The 20,556-nt window shown below is 40.8% G+C and overlaps 1 long non-coding RNA gene and 1 pseudogene across 13 annotated transcripts in view; one reads left to right on the top strand and one right to left on the bottom strand.

Annotated features, from left to right (window-relative positions):
• Window positions 1–709: 709 nt before the first annotated feature.
• On the bottom strand, window positions 710–2,628 carry LOC135320818 (diphosphoinositol polyphosphate phosphohydrolase 2-like; annotated as a pseudogene).
• Window positions 2,629–2,907: 279 nt separating this feature from the next.
• The window catches only part of LOC135320819 (uncharacterized), a 40,075-nt gene continuing 22,426 nt past the window's right edge, over window positions 2,908–20,556 (top strand). For 3 of the 13 annotated variants that reach the window (XR_010380155.1, XR_010380149.1, XR_010380158.1), the window contains exons 1-7: window positions 2,919–3,375; window positions 4,345–4,469; window positions 5,185–5,295; window positions 5,682–5,826; window positions 14,786–14,881; window positions 17,483–18,734; window positions 19,777–19,917. This is a non-coding gene — a long non-coding RNA (uncharacterized LOC135320819). Of the gene's footprint in view, window positions 3,376–4,344; window positions 4,497–5,184; window positions 5,296–5,652; window positions 5,827–14,785; window positions 14,882–17,482; window positions 18,735–19,776; window positions 19,918–20,556 lie in introns of all 13 variants that reach the window. The other 10 variants (XR_010380157.1, XR_010380156.1, XR_010380153.1 and 7 more) reach the window with 10 other exon arrangements.

Raw genomic sequence — 20,556 nt, 5'->3', positions numbered from 1 at the left:
AGCAGCACAAATGAAAGTCCCAACACTCTATAAACTTTGAGGGACTGAGAGAGTAGACACTATTTTTTATCTGTAGTAGATTCAATTGTTGAGCCTGCAAATGTAGGCTTTTTTCTCTTAACAGAAATAAATATCCTCAGGGCCTTTCCTCTAGCTTCAGTGGGCTGAGTACAAGAATAGTGAAGAACCCCTCATGTGAAATTTAAAGTGTGACAACTCTGAAGTATTCTGATGCATTATACAAAATTTTCCTAGTTGCATAGACCAAAGACAGATGTTTTGCTAAATGGCACTGAAGAAAATCCTGACCCAAGTGGCACTACTTGGTCCAAATGTTACTGACCAAAGAAAATGATACAACAATATTTTTAGGCTCAACTTTAAGAAATGGTTGACATTAATACTGTACATATTTTACACATCAAATACATAGTCCAAGAGTTTATAAAAGAAATTCATGCATTATTACCTTTAAGAATATCAATGTACAACATACCCAGGCCCCCCAGTACTTGTGACATTTCAGGTGGACACAGTGTTATGTACAAAAACAATCAATTTATCTTCTGTGTTAAGTATATAATTTAAAGAAACTTCAGAGATTACTGAGGAAAAACTTAGTCCACTGAAGATTGATAACAAGTGTCAATCTGTGGGATTTTTAAGTATTTCCTTTAAAAAAAAAAAAAACCAAAAAACATAACCTCTGTACAAAGAAAAATATAAAAATTCTGGAAGATCATGTCTGATCACAGTACATAACTTAGAATGAAATGTCAGTGGATAAAAGTTTTTCTGTCTTATTCCTTTGGAAGCCTTAATTTGTGAAATAATACTCGTATTTAGCTCAGCTGCTTTTATGGCACAAGAGCCCAGTTTTAAAATGGTGGCACTGATTTTCCTTATAACAGCACTATTTTCAGCAGCAATTATATTTTTAAAGGTTAACAATTTGTACAACAAATGTCTAACTATGCTTATTCCTACTTTATACTCAACAGTTATGATCTTTACAAAAAGCTAATATCTACATAGAGAACCATCTTTTACTTGCCCCATCTCATCTCTGACTTGGTTGAGGAAGTACAGGCATTTCAGATTAGGTATTTATGTGTTTTAGATGGGATTCTTGGATTTATGTGAATATAAAAATAAGACAAAATAATTCTTAGGTACATTCCAGTGTCCCAGTAATTAGTTACATGATAAATAGTACCTACCTGCTGACCACCTATAAAAGATGAGACATTCTGAGGCACCCTAAAAACCTAGGTCTGTAACAGCTGAACAAGAAGGCCATTTTACTCAATTCTGATGCAGTCACCACTGACTGCTATTTAAGGTGTTTACTGGTAACCAGCAAGTTTAACTGAAGAGATGTCACTAAATTTAAACTGAAAATATATATTTAAAAGCAGCAATTTACATTGAGGGAAATATGGTTCTTGTGTGTTCTGTGTAAAGAGAGATTATGAATAAAGGGAATTGGCAACTGAGCACCCTAATTCAATTCCATGAATACAGGTTCCATGATAAGATATCTACTACATGCATTTTGCTTACAGTAACTGCCTAAAACTCACCAGCTACATAGAGTTAAACTCTGTATTAAAGGACTATTGAGTTACAGGGGAATTGGCCATATCAGGTAGCTAGTGACATAGTACCAGTTGTGAAAATTGAGATAAACGAGTTGACAAATGGATTCATTGAATATGTTAATATTGTGAATGAGAAGACGATTCACCGGGATAATATACCCACAAGTATGTTGATCTGACAAAAACCACAGACTGACATCAAATGGATAAAAAAAATACTGGGGAAAAAGTGAAAATGCCAACCAAAATAACAAGGTGGGTGGGCTGGGTGGAAGAGCACATTTAAGGCATCTAAAAAAAAAAAATTCCACATGGCTTTGGCTTATTAAAATATTTTACACTATCTTTTTTCTTTTTAAAGAAGATTTGAAAGCACCTAAAAATCAAGCAGATTGTTAAAAAAAATCCCGCATGGCAAATTCAGTTTGTAAGCGTCCTTCAGATATTTGTCAAGGAAAATAAAGAAGCCTCTGCCCATGAGATTGCACATGGTGGAAGAGGTCCTTCCAACCCTGTCTATCTTATGCTGGATGGCAGCCCAGAGGTTCGCTGTGCAGCAGCTACAAACAAGGTGTTACTCTCTGGAAGGGAAGGGACTGTGGAATTTCCACTGGTTGGCGAGCAACCCAGCTTTAATTTTTCCAGATACTCTGCATGTACAGGCTTATGACACTGGAGAACTTGATGGCATCCTTTACTTTGAACCACTCTATCTCCCTTCCTGTATTAACAGAATCTTCCCAGTCTTCTAATATTTCAGTGACAGTAAGGACATAGACATATGTCCTGTGCTTTCTGTCTTGGTTCTCATATATGCCCAGGAGTCTGCCTGACTTTCCTTTGACTCCAGCCTCTTGGTAAGCCTCCCTCACGGCAGCACCGGCAGGCTCCTCCTGGGGCTCCAGTCCTCCTCCTGGGCCAGTCCACTGGTCAGGGACCGACGCCTGCCCACCTGCAGCACCTCGTCCTCCTGCTCGCTCCGGAAGCACAGGGACGCCGCCCGCTTCTTGAAGCCCTCGCGGTCCTAGGTCCGCGGCCTAGGGGGGCTTGGACCTCATCCCAGAGGCGGGCTCTCGCTGCCGCGGCCCCTGCGGAGGCCGCCACCCCGCCGGGGCGCGGGGGCGAGGGCAAGTCGGGGCCCAGGGAGACGTGGCCGGTCAGTCCCAGAGCCGGCGGCCGCTCCGACGCGGGGCGAGGAGCGAGCGCCGGTCCCTGCAGCCAGGGCGCCCTGGAGGGAGCGCGGCCTCCGCCCGGGCGTCTGCGGCTCTCCCCGGAGCCCGCCGCCCGCTCGCCCCGGTTCCCGCCGCTGCCGCCGCCGCCCAGGGCGGAGCGGGGCGCGAGGTGCGGGGAGACGGCTGCAGGGGCTCCCGCCGGCCCGGCAGCAGCGCCGCGGCCGCGCGAGGCGTTTGGTGTCGGCTGCGGGCCGTCCCGCCAGGGCCCTCTGACGTGCTGCGTGTGCACAGGTGGCTGCGCGGTGCCCGTCAGTGCGCCGCCCGTGGCGGGGTCTGTGTTCGGGGACGGGTGTGTTTGTGGCTGCAGTTGCCGCAGTTCGTCCCGGCCCTCCAGACCTCCCCAGCCCCACTCTCGGCCTCGTGTTCCTGGCACGACCGCTGCTTCTGCCCCGGATGCTTCCTCTGGGCTCCGCCCCCAGCACGTCCACGTCACGCCTGCTGCCTTAGTCCTGCAGAAATCCTGCGCTTTGGATTTGTGTCACCTTCTGTAAGTTGAAAGCTTCTGGACCAAGTGCGGCAGTGAGATGGAGTCAGAAGAGGAGGTGAGCAAAGTGATTTCTGTCCTGTACCTCTTTTTTTTTCCTACCTTTTCAAGCTATTATTTCAAGATGCCTTTCTGAGGGCAAGGGTTAAAATTCACTCCCTTAGCTTTGCTGTTATTCTTCATTTCTAATAAATTGGGAACTACAAATACTCTACTTTTAAAAATGGTTGTATATGTTTACTCATTTGTTTTGGAATAAATTTGATGAAGATGAGTTTATGGGAAAGCAAAGTGTGACCAGGGGTTAGGAATTTAACTGGAAAATTGAATCTTCATGAAGCTTTCCACATTTCATTAGATGTTAAAGTCTACAGTGAAGTTTCATATGATTATTAACTATAAGTATATTCCTAAATATCGTGGTTAAACTGTTATTAAAATAATATATCATAAAGCCATTAATATTTTTACATAATACAGTTGTTTGATTATTGAATTTTTCTTGTCAGATATTAGTCAGCAACCTCAGTTTTTTCTTTTAGTGATTTTGTAACAAGAATAAAAATATATTTTTATTTTTTTTTGACACAGTTTTATTAAAATGACTTGAGAGCGTATGAGCATTTTTCAGTTTATTTTCTTCTTTCACATTATATTTTTAATTTTGTGTCCTTCTACATTGTATTCTAAAATTTGGAACCGATTGATATGTGCTTTTCACTTCACTATCATGAGGGATGTTTTTTCAGATGAAACTGAAAAATTTAGTAATTCATCTTTTGTCAGTATTAAAAGCAGACCAGCTAGGCTCCTTTGTGCCGCACTAAAAATAATACCAGAACATAAGAAAGGTTTCTGTATTACTTTATGTGCTCTGTGATAGCGTCTTTTCTGTGAACACACTCAACTCCTAATAAGACCCTGGCATTGAAAATTTACTTGTACATACACAGGGTTATATTGTGCTTCCTTGATCCTTGAAATGAGTATGGATGCTGACAGAAATCTTTGTGCTGTTCTCCCAAAGGTATTGCCATCAGAGAGTCAGCAAAGGTGGTTGACCATGCCCAAAGGAGGGTGCTGAGGGGAGTTGATGACCTGGACTTTTTCATAGGGGATGAAGCCATAGATAAACCCACGTATGCCACAAAGGTAAACTCCCCACCGGGATTTGCTTCTGTAAGTGTATCACCAAGAACAGAGCAGTAGGATGAATCATGGAAAATGGTAGATTTCATAGCAATTGTACTTGTGAGCTGTGTATTTTATTCTTGTGTTGGAAAAGAGGTTTTGTTGTTGTTGGTTTTGTATGGGGTATTTTTCAAAATTGAAGTATAGTTGATTTACAGTGTTGTGTTAGTTGAACAAGGTATTTTTCATGTGGGGAATCAAGTGAATTTACAAAACCCCGGAATGCAGGATTGACTCTGGGAATGCTGGGCTTCATGTGAGAGCAAGACCTGCTTCTGTGGAAAATTGCAGGTTGACTCACTAACCTGTCAGATGTAGAAGAGCTGTAGATTGATTAATTAAAAAGAAGCACTAAAATTGTTTAACTAGGCATTTGTTCTAAAAACCTCCAAACTCCAAATGGAATGGTATGGCAGATTAGCTGTACTTTTCCATCTGTTACTCCACTGTTAAGATGATACTTTGTACTTAGAGATGTGAAGTAGAATATAAATGATAATATAACTTAATATTTCTGGTAAAGTGTCTGTTATTTCTTTACATAAATTAACATTCACCCAGTGCAAAGGACCTGTTTTCTCTAATAACTCAGTCTCTTCTGGGCCAGTGCTTTTAAAACTGTTGCTTTTACTGACATGGACTGAAGCTTGACATAGTTTGTTTTCTCTTCCTTTAGTGGCCAATAAGACATGGAATAATTGAAGACTGAGATCTAATGGAGAGGTTCATGGAACAAGTTATTTTTAATTTTCCCTGAGCTGAACCTGAGGGCCATCACTTTTTGATGGTGAGTAACTGGGACTGAGAGAAGAGCCCTGTGGATTCTGGGTTGCTTAGATTTTAAACCCAGGATATTCTTCTCTGGGGAGTTTTTAATTCCCGCTAAAGCTCTTTGTATGAGTTGGAGTGCTTTTTGGGCAAATAACAGAAGGTTCAACCAAAATGTCCAAAACCAAAGAGGGCTTATTATCCCACAAAACAGGATGCCAGGGTCAGGCCACTCAGGGCTGGTTACTTGAGCAGCTGAGAGATGGAGGTGAGAACCCAGCCTAATTCACTTGTTTGGCCTCTTGTGCTGGTTCCCCTCAGGCCCCAGGGTGGCTGCCCGAGTTCCTGTACTGACTCTTGGTGTATTTAGTTTCAGAGTTTTAGAATTAAGACTCTCTTCCTCAGAAACCTTCCTAGCAGATTTGCCCTGTCTGTCCGTGCCCAGTGTGGGCCCTAGAGGGGAACAAAATTACTTTGGTACATTTTGATGAGTCAAGATTCTCTCCTGTTGCTGGTGAGGGGACCACATCTCATCACCTGGCCCCAAGAGGTAAGTACCTAAACCGGCCTCCAGCAGCAAGGAATGAGGAGGGAGGAATGGGTTTGGGTAGGAAACCACCTGTGTAGTTAGGTGTCCTCCTGAAATAACTGGATGGCTCTGACCTTTGCTTCTTACAGCAGAGGGAGCTGAGTCAAGGTGCTGTTTTGCCAAGGTTAAATCTCACTCTAACACTGAGCTGAGTTACGGGCCCTGATATTGTGGATGTAATTGATCTTGTTCAGATGAAATAAAACAATACAGAGAAATGAAGAGAAGTGTCTCTTGGTTGTGGAGCCTGTTTTCATTGTTTTATGTTCTTTTTAAGTTAAAATTAATTACATGTATAAAACACTTACTTTAAGGAGAGCAATTGCATGTAACATAAGCTGCACATTAAAACCTACATAATTTAGCTTTGCATTTTTTCCATGCTAGTGCATTGTCAAATGGTCCCTGATCCAATTATATAATTCTTCCTAATGTTAAATATGGAATATTCTTTAGAATTATCTGGCTTAAAATATGTTAAGTACAAGGCTGTTATGGTAGTTAGTGGAATCTATATATTTTGTGTCTATTAAATCAAGTCCTTGAAAGTGCTCTAAGCTTTTTCCTGGCTGTATCTTCACAACTAGGAATTGCCACATCCAAGTACTGTGTTTTACAGGCCACTGTGTATTTTCTCTCCTGTGTATCTACGATGGTTTATGTAAAATACATGGAGCCAGGAAACTGACAGTATGTCTGAGTGGCTTTGTCTTTACAGCCAAAACAAATTACAGACTCCCACCTGCCATGCTTGGCATGTTCCCTTCTCTCGTACGTCACATAACTACCTGTTGGTAGGACTCCAGGCATGGGCCTGGGGCCCAGCTTCCTCTCCCTGCCTGCCCCATCCTGCTCTGCTCAGAGGGAGTCTGAGTCTTAGGCCTGTGGAGCAAATGCAATCACCAGGACACAGCCCACAGGAAATTTTTCCTACCAGGAATTTTTCTGCTCTAGCTGGCATATACACCGCAGTACAATAAAACCAATTGCTGGGAACGAACTGGAGGTGTTTGGTATGAATATGGAAAAGCTTAAATCCTTTGCCAAAAATGAGTATCTGAAGTGAATGTTCAAAAATAATTGTTTATTACATTAAACATAAGAAAATATTGTGTTACATTTATTGTACTTTGAAGTTAGCAGGTGTGTTTGCTGCATGATGTGACAGAGGAAGTTATGAGAAGGGTGGTTTTATCTCAGGCTTATGTCCTTCCTCATCAGTTAATGGGATAATTGAAGGGGAGTGAAGCAGGTACAGGGATTTGTGGCCATGTCCAGAAATTCATTGAAGACATTTACTGAACCACTACATCAGCTAATGGCTTCTTGGTGTAAAAGAGTCTAAAAGTTTTAAATTAAAGTTCCCTCAGTAGCCTATGAAATTGTCCCTTCTGACTGCCATGACAGACATCTGCACATCCATGGTGGGAATGAGCTCAGTACGGCTCATGTTTTTCAAGAAGTTTCAGAGACTCAACTCATGTTGGTCACGTGGACTAAACAGATAGCAAATGGGAACCACACTCTTTTCTCTAATACTGAATTTCCCAGAGTTCAAGACAGAATCATATATTCTAAAGAACTGCAGTGCTCTTGAAGGGAAATTGAATTGTAACTGTAGAGGAGATTTGCAAACCTTTTTGAATATGAATCAGGGGAGAAAGAGCAAGCAGCAGTGCTGCCCAAGGATGCTGGGAACCAGGAGCTCTGCCATCCACTTGAGAGCAGGAAAGATATGTGTCCCAGCTCAGGGATGGAGGGTCACCCTTCCTTTATCCTTTTGTTCCAATCAAGTCCTCAGTAGCCTGTGTGCTGCCCACCCACATTGGCAAGGGCAGGTCTCCAAACTCAGTCTGCTGCATGCTAAGCTCTTCCAGAGACACCCTCTCAGACACACCCCAGAAAGAATGGTTTACCAGCTCTCGGGGTACCCCTTAGCCCAGTCAAGCTGACACATAATATTCACCATGACATGTGGCTTGTCCTGGCTTACCGCAGTAACTCCCTTCCTGGTTCATGAGGGTGGCTCAGACCTGCTCTGTCCTGTACACTAGCACTGGCCGGTGTGGAGCTGGACATCCTTGGCACTGCTGAGTCTGTTACTGCTGGCCCGTGTTCTTCCCATTTTCAGTATATTGTCATCTCCACTCCTACTTGCCCTTCCTTGAGGATTTATGTTTTTAAAAATATTTCTTTACTGCAGTTATGGAGAGGTTTGGGACTGGAGCAATATTAGTTGCATGTGTTCAGCTTGCTTTCTTTATCCAGAAATATGGATTGATTTTTATATTACTGACTAATTATTCATTTTTGAATTAAAATTTGATGATATTTTACCATTATTATGAATAAAATGCTTATGTAACTTACATTCATGTGAAGTTTTAATCATATACTTCAGTATTTAAAAAATAAGAAAAACTTGATATCTCCAATTTAGATCTCGTTATGTATAAATAATGGTTTTTGGAAGGTTTTATTTAAATTAGTCCTCTAAAGGAACAATTACTGGTGGTAAACATAGGAGAAAAGGAGGATTGAGGAAAACATAGATTTATGATTATGGTTCTGAGAACCCAGAAGAATGTGTCTTTAATAATGCTGAATTTGATTCAGGAACCAGGAGAACCTAATTTTATTGTAAACTTTCTCTTAATGGAAGTGTATAGATTTTAATGTTAGTTCTTCACAGATGGTGAATTGTTTGGCAGCAAGTACTAAAGTGTAAAAATCAGTGATTTAAGCAAGTTAAAGGTTTTATTTTTCTTAAAGTCATTTGTAGCAGGGAGGGCAGTGCTGGTAGGTCAGGTTTCTGGTGTCATTAGGGATCTGTGTGCTCTAGTATATTTAGCATATGGCTTCCATTCTAAGATTGCCTTAGATCACAAGTTAGCTGCTGCAGCTCCAGTCATCACCTCCATATTCCAGGAAAGAAGGGGTTAAGAGCAGAAGTGGGCCTACTACATGAGTCTACCTTCAAACTTGTAAGGAGCTTTCCCAGAAGACACATCCAATAACTTTTGCTTCTTATTGGCCAGAACTTACTTAGCCATCCCTGTACACCAGGAAGTCTGGGAAATGCTGTTTTCTGGGCCTGTGATTGATCAGTGGTCTGTCATTAAGGCAGAAGGCAGAATAGATACTGGGTAGGGAAATTGCAGTGCCTGCCATAATGATGTGACTACAGGTATGAAGACAGTGGCAGATCAAGAATTCAGCTGTCTTCACAACTGTGGTTGGATATGGAAAGTGTTTTCCACGTTACAGAGCCAACAGGCTAGGGAAAAGCCACACCAGGATGTGCTGTGGCTTCTGCCCTGGGGTGAAGTCTTTCTTCTGTTAGCTTCTCCGCCTGTGGAGAAATAAACCAGGAAGTTGTATTGGGAGTTTCTGTGGCCTTCGCACACAGGCTGTAACTCAGGGTTTCACAACTCTTGTAATGAATATTTTTTTCTTATTATAGAACTATAAGTGCGATTTAGAAAATTTGGAAGATGCTTGTGGGGCTTTTCACACTCCTATCCCATTATCATAAATATTAACATTTAGTATAGATATACTTAATCTTTTCACTCATGTTTTTATATGATTTGCATTCAATACTGTGTCCTCCATCCCTATCCCCCATTTTCTTGCACGGTTTTCATAATCCTCGCTTTAATGGTCATGCAATCATGTATCCAGTGGTTGTTTCCTGTCTGTTTAGCAGCCCCACTATTTTTAGATGTTTACTTTTGTTTCCAGTTTCTTGGTTTTGTAAGACATAACATAAAGTAATCTTTGCACATTTTTTCTATATTTAGAGAATTTTTATATTAAGAATATAAAAGTTATATATATATATAATTTGGAGGTCCAGATGTGTTAATAATTTTGAATCTCTGGTATAAAATTTCACACTGAAATCTTCAATGTACAAGAAGCCACATTATTTGAACTCTTAGGATTGATTAATATCATTTTTGATTATTTGACTTTTTAATTTGCAGTTTGAATACCTTTGATCTTAAGCAGTTTTTCATGTATTTATTAGTTGTATTTTCTCCTTTGTGAATTGCCTATTCATGTCCTGGGTTTTGTACATATCAGTGTTTTATTGCTTTTATTGTTGCTATGATTTCTTTGAACTTTATTCTACTTAAATTTTTCTTTTGTGATAAAATGCACATACCATAAAATTTATCATTTTAACCATTTCTGAATGTACAGTTTGGTGAGTTGTGTACATTGACATTGTTGTGCAACCATCACCACCATCCATCTCAGGAACTTCTTCATCTTCCAAACTGAAACTCTGTCCACATTAAAGAATAACTCTCTTTCCCCCTCTCCCAGCCCTAGCCCCCACCATCCCCCCTCTGTCTCTATGACTGTAACTATTCTGGGTCCTCATATAAGTGGAAACATCCAGTATTAGTCCTTTCATGACTGGCTTATTTCACTTGGTATAAGGTCTTCAGGGTTCAGCCACCTTGTAGCATGTGTCAGAATTTCCTTCCTTTTTTAGGGCTGAATAATATTCTGTTGTATGTATGGCCACAATCTGTTTATGGTGTGAACTCTTTCATATAACAGATAAGAATTTTTTGTCATAAGCAGATACTTTTTCTCACTTGATTTTTTGTAGGTTATGTTTTTGAACATCTATAATTGTAAATTTTTATGTAAGTAAACCTACTTTCCTTTGATGTTTATATATATTTTTCATTCATCTGGGATTTATTTGGAACATCACTTGACACTGAAATTAAACCCAGGAAGAATCCAGAGCCAGGGTTAATCTACTTCTTGTTGGAATGCCTTCTATAGGCTCACATTTTTTTTTAAACCAGGCAGGAAGGAAACATTGCATGACTATGCTCCCACTTTGCATACCTTTCTAGCCTTCCTCTCTTCATCCTATTCCCCCCTCTAATCAGTTTAAATGTTATGTTTATAAAATTAACTTATTAAGGTGCTTGGATTCCTCTTCAAGGTAAGAGAAGACTCTAGGTCTCTGGAGTTAATTCATTCAATTTCTTCTGGCCTGAGATATATTCTTGATATTACAGTTGATTGTTGATATATTCAGCACTTGCTAAAGGCCCAGCCCTCTCCCCACCAAGCATTTGCATGAATTAACTCACTTATTTAATCCCACAGACAATTGTGGGGTAGGTAGTTATTACGCCTGTTTTTCAGGTTGATAGGAGGTGCCATAAGGAGATATATTGTAACCTAAATATTGGAATCCACAGCTATTCTTCATGTGCTTTAAATGAAAGAAAACTAAAAAAAAAAATCTGATATAGTAATCACTAACACAGTGCTAAATGTGTACTGGGAACATTAAGGTATTAACTAATTTGATCTCAGCCCCTTGAGGTAGGCACATTAAAATAAGTAATGTGTTGTGAATAATGTTTAGGTCACTTACTTACAATCTGCTTTTGATGACTTTATTATTTCTTGTCTATGTCTTAAGATTGCTTTCTCTCTCCCATTCAGGGAGTGTATTGATTCTAATCAGAGTAATTAAAACTTACTTGGGGCATGATGTTTGAGCTTTGTATCAGACAGGAGTATAAACTAAAGCCCTCAGCTAGTTGATAGCCAGATTTGATTATTTGCTTGAAGAGTTAGCATACACACAGCACAGAATTCAAAAGCTGCAGTAGGATTTCCAGTGCAAGAGTGTCTCCTTCCCACTTCTGTGTTGCCTTCCAGATCCCCTTCCTGGAGGAAACCAACTTTACTGGTGCTTAACCAGCAATAATTATGTGCAGGCACATGGATTATACATAAACTTGCTTCATAAAATGGTAACAAAATTGACATACTATGGTACATTTTGATTTTTACTTTAAAAATTTTAGAAATTATAATTTGAAATATATGAAATTTACCCACTAAACACAGTTTTAAATATATCATTTGGTAACGTTACCTACATTGATATTGTGGTGTAACAGAACTCTAGAACTTTTCCATCTTGCAAGATAAAACTTTGTGCCCATAAACATCTCCTCATTTCTCTCCCTCATACACCTTGCTTTTTAAAAAAAATGTTGTAGATACAGAAGTATATTTAAGAATGTGTATGTATGGAGAGGCCTATTTTCATGTAGCAAATTTATAGTAGATATTGTTTCATATCTGCAGACACACTGCCCATCCTTTTTAATTGCTGCAAAGTGTTACATTTTATGGATGTGACCTAATCTGTGTAATCAGTTCCTTGTTATGTGCAGTTATGTAGTTTCTGATCTTGGAAGCTGTGACAACTGTGCACCTCTCTGAGGCACCTTGTTTTAGATGTCCCTTGGCTTGACAATGGAATTTGATTTTGTCTCATAGTCTTTATTCAGAGACTTTCTCTTCAGTAGGTGAGTTTCTCACTGGTACATGCTGATGATTTTAGTGATAATAATGCACTTTCACTGAGTACATTCCCCATGCCAGGTGCTGCCATGAGCACTTTGTTTAGACTCCTGTGAAGTCAGTGCTAATTATGCATGGAGAGAGGAAATCACTTTCCATACTTGGTAAAATCGAAGGTGGGGTGTAGCTGGGCTGATTGGAGTTGGAGCTCTCCCGTTGCCCGTGCTGAAATGGCCTGGGCTGTGTGGCAGGTGTGTGTGGTCACAGCTGCTTTTCTGGTGCTGTGCTTTCTGGTTTTAGTGTGTTTTATTTATGTATGGATATTTTAAAACTCAGGCTTGGCTTTCTCTTTGGTTTCTATTGGGTGCATATTCGTTCTGATAATTGGTAAAACATATTTTAACATAACTGTACTTTTGTATAAGATATTTACCTGTATTTGTTTAGGGATGATTACTTCCAACTGTGCTTAGTGACCACGTTGGTACATGGCCACATTTCTTACCTCCTCCTCCTTTCTTCTATCACCTGCTTTTGATTGTTTATGTTAGTGTACTTACTCTGATATTTATGTTTGTGACTTTATGTTTAGTGGTGTCTCTGTTGCTCTACCAAGAAAACAATATCTTTTGATTCCATGACACAAGGGCATCAGTGTCTTTATATTTTCCTCCTTTCCATCTGTGCCTGTCAACTTGATACTACTCCTGTTGTTTTAATTTATAATATTTACATTCTGTTCTATAGCTATAGATTCTCCCAGAAAAGAAAAGCATTTATCCCTACATCTTAAATGGACTACTTGCTCACTGTAAGTCTTTGGCTGTACTTTATGCATTCTTATTATTTGGCTAAAGCTTATTGTCTGATGGTTAATTCATGAAGGGTTCATAGAAACCAAATTCTCTCAAGTTGTTGTATGTTTAAAGATATTTTGTTTTTGCAACAGACTTGATTGGCAGTGTGGCCAGATATAGAATTCTGGGGTCATATTTTCCTGCCAGAAAACTCTGTAAATGTGGCCCTGTGTGTCCCAGTGTCCTGCATGCAGCTGTGCCAATGGCCAAGACAGGCTGCCCTTTTCCTGCTTTAAGAGTATGTTGCTCTACTCAATAAGCCTAACAAAACACCATAGGCTGAGTGACTTCAACAACAGACAGTTGTTTTCTCACAGCTCTGGGGGCTTTAGGTCTGAGATCAAGGTGCCATCATGGTTGGTTTATGGTGAGATCTCTCTTCCTGGCTTGTAGATGGCCTCCTTCTCACCAGGTCCTTGTGTGGCTCTTCCTCTGTGTGTGAGTGAGAGAGAGCTCCCTGATCCCTCTGCCTTATCCTGCAGAGATGTTAGTGCTGTCCCGTGACCTCACTGATCCTGGATTACCCCTCTAGGGGCTTCATCTCCAAACACAGTCACCTGAGTGTTGCAGCTGCAGCATAAGAGTTTTGGGACACACAGCTCAGTATATAACAAAGGGTAATGTGGATATTTATTTATTTATTTTTTTTTGCCAAAAGGCCTAGATTTTTTTTCCTTTCTTTGTTTTTTATTTTCTCCTTTTCTCTCTCTTTTTTTCCCTAGCTTAAATATGTGATGTAAATCCATATTTATTAACATGGAAAAATGTTCAACATATTGCTGAATGACAAAAAGCAGCTCTATTTATTTTTATTTTTATCTAATCCTGTTAATTTCCTCCTATTAGATAATAGTTATTATTTTAAATAGACATTTCAAAAAACTCGGATACCTATGTCATGATTTTCATCTGCTTTATTTTTATATTTTTCTGGGTACATGTTTTTTATCTGCCATTTGTTTTTTCCTATTTTTCTCTCTCCCCTCTCTTTTTCTATGAGTGTTTTTATTTGATGTTTGGCTAGTCTTCTTGTGTTCTTTCCTCATCTTTGAGTGAGGGGAGATCTTTCTGAACTGGCTGTGTGTTGGGTTTAGGCTGGGTGGTGGGCAGTGTCTGGCTGAAGCAGCTTCTGTCCCAGGCTTGTCTTTCTCACAGCAGATGGTGGAGGTGTAACTTCTCACCTTGCCGCCTGTGCTCTGAGGGGAGGGGCCTGGGGAGCGAGGCTCCTGCAGCTGTGCTGCTCAGACTACTCTGAATCCAAGCAAGGGCTCTCTGCTTTTGCTCTTCTCTGGAGAACTGGATATTGCCTGGTATCTGAAGTCACTGGTGTTCTCTTTCCATGTCTTCACTCATCTGGTCTCAGTGGGGCTGTTATTGCCCTTGGCAGCTCAGTGCACGTCTCTTCAGATTCACGGTGTTTGGGTGTTCTGTTATCCGAGGTGGAGTTTCCTTTTCTGTAGCTTGTTCTTGTTTTGGGGTGGATTAGTAAGAGCAGAAGTGTTTAGAGAGGCTTTGCTCTCTCAAAGATTTTAAACCTCACAGCCAAAATGTGTTTAATCAATCACTCTGGGTGTACTCTGTCTGTCAAATTAAGGAGTTGTACAGCATCTTAATGAACATGCTTTTAGATTAACTTATTGCCGTTCTGATGTAATTACATGAAATTTGGGTGAACACTAAATATAGTGAATATTTCCTTACAGACAGAACCTCCTCTGAATACACCAGAAAATAGAGAATATCTTGCAGAAATTATGTTCAAATTATTTAATGTACCAGGACTCTACTTTGCAGTTCAGGTAAGGACAAGTGACTTTCATGATTCCCAAGTGACCTTAGTTGTCTAATGTGGAAGAAATGGTGATTCTAGAGGCCTCTGTAAGATTGTGTGGTGTGGTTTCCTTTCCCATGCACTCAAGTGCACATGAACTCATCCCATTCAGGTCCGAGCTCAAACACTGTACAGAGCAATTTCTGTGATTTATGTTTTTACTGCTGGTGTAGAGTTTGTCCAGCTTTTGTCTGTTTACATTCATTAAAATCTAAAGTATCTTCAGGAAGACAAGATCAAGATGTAGGTGTGGTTCTTTGGCTTTTTTTTACTTCTGATCATAAAAAAGAAAATATACTATAGAATCTGTTAAAACAAAACAAAATGAAACAAAATAAATGTCTTTCAAGGGTTTCCCTTTGTGGATCTGAGCTCCTGTGGTTCCATGAGTTTGCAGAACTTCCCCTGAAGCTGCTTGTTCTTCATGGGGGGTTTTGTTGTTTTTAGGTGTAATTTATCTGCCTCTATATAAGGGAATTGACTGAAATTTGGGGGAATAAATGATAAAATTGTTTTCCAAAATGCTTCCTGCATATTCTATTCCCTTGTAGGAAAAAAGAGGAGGAGTTGCATAGATGATTAACTTGGAAGATTCCACATGCTGTGTCCTCTGTGTGGTGATTCTCAGTAGACAGTGATGTCTTAAAGACTCTGAAAATGCCTACATTAGAAAACTCTGTTTATTCCACCACTTCCAAATTTAACCAGAAATATTCCCCAACCCCTAAGCTGTTTCTGTTCCATGGACTAGGAGACACTTCAGGAAACACTGGCCCAGTGGTTCTCAAAGTGATCTATGCAGCAAGGTCTCCTCAAAAGTGTTTTTTCCAAAATACACATTCTCAGAATTTATATCAGACCACGGGTTTCCAGCCTCAAAGTTTTGGATCGGGCAGTCCTCAGGGGAGTGGAGGGTACTGAGCTGTGTGTTGTGGGATGTCTAGCAGCATCTCTGGTCTTGACCCACCAGGGGAAGCACCACCACCAGCCTCCCCTCCCTCAAGTGTGACAGCGAGAAATGTCACCAGATATTGCCGGGTGCTCCTTGGGGGCAAAATTGCACCTGGTTGAGAACCACTATCCTGGTTCTGCCAGATGAGAATTTCTGGGTGCCAGGCCCAGAATTTTGTCTTTCTAAAGTCCCCACAAGTAGTCTTATTGAAATCCATCTGTGGACCCACACTGGGAACCAGTGGATTAGAAATTAAAACCTCCTGATTCCACAATAAAATTCCTTTCTCTCTGGCTTTTCTTTGCAAAGCTTTGATTTATCTTACTGAGAAGTTGACTCCTCCAGATTAAGTGCACAGAATTTACATGTTAGTTGTCCACTTTGGAATTTGGATTTGGGAGGAAGATGGAAGGTAGGGAAGGGAAAGGTCATTCAGACTCAGTAAGAAAGAAAGGGCCTATTGCTCCAACCTGAAGATATGCTTGTGGAACACTTGAGAAAGTCCCCATGCTGATGGTCTCTGTGGTATTTGTGAAGGCAGTGCTGGCCTTAGCTGTGTACTGGACATCATGACAAGTTGGTGAACACACATTAACAGGAATCATCATTGACAGCAAGGATGGGGTCACTCACGCTATCCCAATGGTCAGCAGGGCAGCGAGTTCTGCTCTGTCTGTGGGCCTAACCTGATTTGAGGTGAAGGAAGCAGTGAAAGAAAAAAAAAAACCCTTCTGTTAATTAAAGCACCACTTTTGAAGACATAACTGTACTTAGCAAAGTTAACAAGAGCCTTTAAACACAGTTGTGTGAGAAAGTGGAAGATGCCTAGTGTCTGTGGCACTGGCAGTTGGAAATTTGCAGTAGCAGATTTGTGCAGTCTGGTGTCAGCAGTCGTCTGATGTCCCTGGCTCTGCTTGGCCCCGGTGTCACTTTGCCAGGAGGGTTTTCCTGACTTTAATTCTGAACTGTAATCTGGATATCAGTGGGTGCAGCACATGAACATTTGGAGGATGATTTTGTGTTCTGTGACAATCCTCTGGAGAGGATTTGTTTCTTGCTTTTTAAAAATTTTTTAAGAGCCAAGAAGGAGAGATTGTTCCCCTTGACTTGCAGGATGCTCTGCAATGTCACTTTTTGGTTTTAATTTTCAAAATATTACAGAAGTGATTTCTAATTCAGGCTTCAAGAGACTATATATATATATATATATATATATATATATATATATATATATATATACACATATATATTTGGTACAATGGACTAGTTAAATGAATTATTTAAAGATTTTTTTTTAATTAATTGAAGCTATCTGGAGGGGGTTACATTGGGAATTCAGACCTGCCTTTCCTCCTCCACGTCCCTTCTTGGAGGCAACCCCTGATACTAATGTTTGTTATTTTGTGTATTACAAGTATCTTTTGTGCAAATATAGGTTTGTGTGTGTATGTGCTAAGCTCCTTTTAAAAATGCAATAAATGAATCACTATGCTATACACTGGAAACTAACAGAATTTTGTAAATCAACTAAGACAAATTTAAAAAATGCAAACTAGTTTTTTTTAAAAAAAACAATTCATTTATTTCATTTAAAAAATAGTCACTGTTTTATTTCAGGACGTTGCAGAGATGATGTACTAATGCTGGTGCTTTAATACCTCAAAGTTCAGAAATCACTGCAGGGGGAGGCTGATGTGTCTACAGTCAGGAGGAAAAAGCCAAATCTTTCCCCTCTGTCATTGCACCCTGCCAGTGTCCCCTTTGCCCGGGGGTGAGAAGAGGCAGGAGGCCTGCAGAGCATGCTCTGTGCTCGCAGCCCCTTCATCCAGTCTCAGAACACTGCCCCCTCCTGGGTGTGAGGTGTTTAGGTGCCACTTGCTGTGTGGTCCTGCCTGGCTCCTCTCTGAGGTCAAGTCCTCAGAGGTCAGTGCAGGCCAAGGTCAGGGTCTGTGCCTGTGGGTCTGCTTCCTGGCCTCCCCTGTGCATCTGAAACAAGTTTCACACTACGTGCAGGCCCACAGAGAAAGTTGTTGTTCAAATTTTTCTCTGTTTCTTAATGCAGTTTTTTTCCCCCTATTTATAAAAATTTCATTTACTGTACAAAATTTAGGTAAAATGGAGAAATGTAAAGAAGAAAATAGAATGACCCACAAACCTGCCCAGAGGACTGTGCCACACTTTTTTGGTATAGTCTACTGAGCTCTTTTTCTTAGACACACGATACACATTTTAAGCACAGTTGGGATACCCTCCATCTGATTTCATGTTCTAATTGTACAATGTGCTCCTGAGGTTGTATTTTGCATATTGACTTATCCCTGATGTATCTTTATGGTTAAATACTCTGTGGAAAGATATTTAGTAACTACCTGACAGCCCATCATGTGGGTGTAGCACAACTCACTTACTTGTTTTCCTACCATTGGCTGTGGGTTGTTTTAATATATTTAATCTGTGATGAAGCTGATACTCAACATGGGTTGAATTAATTTTAGAAAATGTTATATGTAATGTATTGAGTATAGAAATTGTGAATAGTTTCTGTTTGCGAGAGCTACTGTTCTTATGACTTTTTTATTTTAATAATGTGTACATATCTTTTATCTTGATCTTAAATATTTTACAATTGGCTTGGGCTCCTGAGAAAGGCTACACACTCTCTCACTTCTAGAAGTTGGGCACCTCAGAAGACATAAGAGGAATTCAGTCACCTGTTCTTGTAACTTCAGTGGTAACTGTGCTTGTACATAGTGGAACTGATCCATCTGTCAGATGGATGAGGATTTGCTCCAGCCTTCTGTCTCCATGAGTGTGTGACAAGCAACCAGTGCCATCAGGGAGCTCAGAGTGCCTCCTCTACCTGGTGCAGGTGGGGACATTGTCCACTCTGCACAGCTACTCCCACCAGCATGAGCTGGACCTTCCCAGCCTGTGGCCTGCATGTTGAGTGGCACCCCAGGGGGCTGGTGAGGACCTGGGACCACACAACAGCTCCTGGCCTTCTCCTGCTGGTGACGGCTGACAGCCTGGTCACTGGTCCGGGAGGGCAGCTGGGTGAGCGGATCCAAACTCCCCCCAGCATGGATCTCACATAGCATAGGGTTGAGGGGAACCTGCCAGACTGTTCCTTCCTACCAAGTGCAGCTCTTACTAGAGTGAGCAGATCGGTTATTGAGTCTTTAATGCATGCCTAAACCATGCTGTGTACTTGACCTGCTGCCTGTCACTGGGTCTCTTCTGTGCACCCACTCACCGCATATGATGGGTGAAGGTGCCAAGGTTGAAACATATGTGTTAACAGATGTGGCCATGGTTACTCTGCCCACAGATGTGGAACCAGGATCTGAGTCCAGGTTGTCACACCCTAAGTCCTGCATGCTAACCAGGTGGTTGATTTTTAAATGCAAGCCAATTTGTAGTTGGTTTAAAAATTAATAGTTAAACAGCAAAAAAAAAAGTGACAATGAATATATACATGTTCATGTATAACTGAAAAATTGTGCTCTACACTGGAATTTGACAAAACATTGTAAAATGCCTATAACTCAATAAAAATGTTTATAAAATTAATAGTTAAAACTTTTTCCTTTTTGTTAGAGGAACAATAAAATGACCCATTATTCGGACAGACAGCAGCATTTTGGAAATTAACTGCCTTCTGTGGTTTTCTCTTCACATTCCTAATGGAAAGGCCACTTTGTTTGCTTACAGAGCATCTCAGGTTCTCCTAATGGAATTGCATGCATGGTCATTTTATTCCCCCTCCCCCAGTCCTGAGCTTTGCACAGAGCGGAGATTCAGTAAATGCTTGCATTGCCAGGGCAGGTGGGGGCAGGAGTCTAACTTAGAGTCCAGGGAGGGCTTTCCTCCTGGAGTTACTCACATGGTGTTTTGCCTCTCTGTCTCCCCAGGTGGAAGGTTAGGTAATTGGAAGCTGCATCAAACACATCCCTATTGCAGGTAGAGATATGAATTTCATTCAACAGCTGCCAAGGGAGAGGGAGGTGGGAATCCCTCCTGAGCAACCACTGGAGACCGCAAAAGCCATTAAGGTAAAAACAGATGGGAAATGGGCCAGTTTGGTGGTGAGAGAGAAATAGTGTTTGCACACTTCCCCTTGTGGCCACCACCCCTGCTCCCACTGTGCCTTCCCTCCCCTCCCCATGAATGTGGGTCTCCATCTGTTTACCACTTGAATTAAGGGGCTGAAAGCTTAGCCTCTTCTCTGAACATGGATGCTTGTGGAGTTCTCCAGCTGTAAATGAGAGCAGCTTGATAACTGGTATTGAGCATCCTGCCTAGTACGATGTCATTTAATTGGAGCCTGATTAGACAGAACCTTCAATTAGCCAATGTGTCTTGCACCTCTCCCTCCAGGCTTCATTTCCCGAGTAAGGAGCAGACAGCAGCAGCAGTGACTGTGAGGAATCCTGTGCAGTCAACCAGAATTCAAACTCATTTCCAGCTCTTGCTGTGTGTGGTTCTGTACCCTGAGAATTACCATTCAGAGTGATGCTGTTCTAGGGTGAATCATTGAACAGAGTCCACCTGTGTTTTCTAGACTCCGTTACCATGCTGGAGGAGTTACAGGAAGCTCTAAAATTAAATCAGTAAGATTTGGAGGAAAATGGCTCATTGGTCCTTATTTAAAATGCCCACTTGACTGATCCATCGGTTTGGTCTTTGTGTCA

Source organism: Camelus dromedarius, unplaced genomic scaffold (assembly GCF_036321535.1).
Source record: "Camelus dromedarius isolate mCamDro1 unplaced genomic scaffold, mCamDro1.pat HAP1_SCAFFOLD_19, whole genome shotgun sequence".
Classification (NCBI taxonomy): domain Eukaryota; kingdom Metazoa; phylum Chordata; class Mammalia; order Artiodactyla; family Camelidae; genus Camelus; species Camelus dromedarius.
This window is presented reverse-complemented; position numbering and strand designations above follow the sequence as displayed.